The 2,957-nt window shown below is 37.5% G+C and overlaps 1 pseudogene; it reads left to right on the top strand.

Moving 5' to 3' along the window:
* Positions 1 to 472: 472 nt before the first annotated feature.
* Positions 473 to 2,431, top strand: LOC110286387 (ras-related protein Rab-18 pseudogene; annotated as a pseudogene).
* Positions 2,432 to 2,957: the final 526 nt, after the last annotated feature.

Raw genomic sequence — 2,957 nt, 5'->3', positions numbered from 1 at the left:
TCTACCTCATCCAAACAGCTCAGGTTCTGTCTCTTTTAAATGGCTTGTCTAGTCTGAGACTGTCTCTCAGCAGGCCTTGCAGCTTGTATATGCTTGGGAGTGGGGGCTAGAGCTAGTGGAGCTGGTGAGTATCAGGGACTTCCCAGATCCTTTGAATTGTCTTCTGCCTGAAGCTTCTCTGCAGGGTGGAATGATTCACACGCCCACCTCCAAAAATCCAATTGGTTTATCTCCTTTAACATCCTGTGTCTTAAGGAGCTCTCCTACAAGACAGACAGTTTAATCTCAGAGGAATTGCTACAAACAATATCCAGAGCAAATGATGTCAGTATGCTTATCAGCACTTTTGGAGCGCTATGTGAAATAGCCAGTGGATTTAGAAACAAATGTAGCCTAACAAGTCATGAGTGAACAAAGACTATGCTATTCACCACTTTGTGAGAAGATAATCCTTTCATTTGAGACAGCATGGATGGAGCTGGAGGATGTTATTGATGAAACTGGAAGAAATAAACAGGTAAAGGAAGGTGGATAATGTATGTTCACACTTACATGTAGACTTTAATAAAGCTCAACTTACAGATGATGTGGAATAATGGTTACAAGTCTGAGGTTATAAATATTTGGTTAGATAGGAGAAATAAGCTGAAGGGATCAATTGTTCTGGTAACTATAGCTTATAACAGTATATCATACGCTTGAAAGTGCTAAAAGAATGAATTGTGAGCCTAGTTTGAATTTGAAAAATACAATTTTTTGAAATTTAACTCAATTTAACTATTCTACAGTTGTATATACCTCAAGGTAAAATGCTCTATATGATAAGTAGACTTTTTTATCAGTGAAATAAAACAGAGCCATGTGTGTTCATATACACTGCATTCCCAGCAGTTGTAAGACCGAGGCAAGAGGACCATAAGGAACATAAGTTTGAAGACAGCCCAAGTTACATAGGTAGGTACTGTCAAAAAGAAAGGAAGACGGACAGACAGGGAGGGAAGGAAAGGAAAGGAAAGGAAAGGAAAGGAAAGGAAAGGAAAGGAAAGGAAAGGAAAGGAAAGGAAAGGAAAGGAAAAGAAAGGAAAGGAAAGGGGAAAGGGAAAAAGGGAAAGGAAAAAGGAAAAAATCAAATAAGAAGCCCCAAATGAAATACAAACATTTGCATCAAATGTGAAGTGACCATAAACTGAACTTAGAGTGAATGAAAGTATCTCATTCATCTTTTGTCCCTTCCATTTCAGTTAGCATACATAAAGTTTTAAAATAGAGAAAAGTAGGCAGATTGCTGGGAAACAATTTAAATTTTTAAAAGAAAACAGCACAGGCATGGGCCACCTTCCCCCTGAAGAGCTAAGGACAGGAGCTCGCTGGGGTCGGGCTGGAGAGAATGCAAGATAGACACTCATCACCCTGAAGATCCTCATTGTTAACAAGGCCAGCTCGCTATTGAAATTCATACATGATACTTTTGGTTCAGAACCTATAGCAACAATAGGTATTGACTTTAAAGTGAAAAAGAATTTCAGTAGATGGAACTAAGGCCAAACTTACAATATGGGAAACGGCTGGTCAAATTAACTCTCAGCCATTATAGTGGTACACAGTGTGTTGCATTAGTTTGTGACATCACAAGAAGAGGCAGCTTTGTTACACTGGATAGTTAGTTAAATGAAATAGAAATATACCATACAAGAAAGGATATAGTTAACATGCTGACTGGAAGTAAAATTGATAAAGAACATCTTGAGGTTGATAGAAATGAAGGCTGGAAATCTGCACAAAAGCATTCCATGTTATTCATAGAGGCAAGGCTGAAAACTTGTGACTCTTCAGTGTGCCTTTAAGAAAATTGTGGAAAAGATCTGTTAGACACCTGGGCCGTGAAAAAGTGAAGATCAGAACAAAGAAGTCAAGCTGTCACACAGGGGAGAGAGCAGGCCGTGGAAGGCGGGGCCTGTGGTGTTGACTATTCTGTTACAAATTCTGGACATTCTATCTCTTGCATAGCTAATCAATGCCATCTCTGTATATCCACAATACTCTTGACTGCTGTTTAAAGACCTTGCAGTTTGCACAGAATTGTTTTCATCATGGCAATGCATGTTTTCAAGAAAACCCACTCAGTAACTTGCCCAGATGAAATGTTATGGTAAGCATGCCATCTGTAGTTTTTTCTTTTATGTAACATAAAATAGGTATACTTTCCTGAGTATATTTGGTTTATGATTTACATTTATTGTGTCTTTTTTGTTTAAATATCCATCTGTCTAGTGTGTTTTGCTAAAGGTCTGCTTTGGTTTTCTTTTTATTTAAATGCCCTGATCAACTACTGTGTTACTTGCTATTAGAACAACAATGGGGGGGGGGGTAATACATATCTTCAGGCCTATCTAGTTTCCTTTAAGGAATAGCAAGGAGCACAATTCACAGCTTTTCTAAGATGCTAGAGATTCTTGGTAGTATGGAGTACCAGTCTAGGCCAGTTAGTTCATAATTTAATTACTATCTGTTTTGATGATGCCTCCAAAGTCGGATTGATACTACTAAAGTATTGCTATGCTAAAGCAGTTTGGTATCTTTTTTTTTTTTAACTGCAGTTATTAGCTCAGTTAAGCTGAGCTTTAGTCCTGTGATGTACACCTTGGATTCATGATCCCTAACGGAAAGGTTTAGTTACTTGTCATATAACAGAATGACAATAAGGCTTTCCCTCATTTGGGTTTTAGAATAACATGAATGGTGTTTTGTAACTCATAATATTTTTACTTCTAAAACCAGCATCTTTTTTCACAGGTATTGATATTGTCTAGGTGCCTTAACTGTGGCTCACGTAATGTTTATGACTGTCTGTATCTTATACCTTCTCTAGACAGCTACTCATTGTTTTTTTTTTAAAAAGCTATTTCTATGTATGGAAGATGAAGAAGAATAACTCTAAATGATCATTTGAGAAAAGG

This window comes from Mus caroli, unplaced genomic scaffold (assembly GCF_978045245.1).
Source record: "Mus caroli unplaced genomic scaffold, Mus_caroli_1 scaffold_5, whole genome shotgun sequence".
Lineage (NCBI taxonomy): Eukaryota > Metazoa > Chordata > Mammalia > Rodentia > Muridae > Mus > Mus caroli.
Note: the sequence above shows the minus strand (reverse complement) of the source record. Positions and strands in the feature narration are given on the sequence as shown.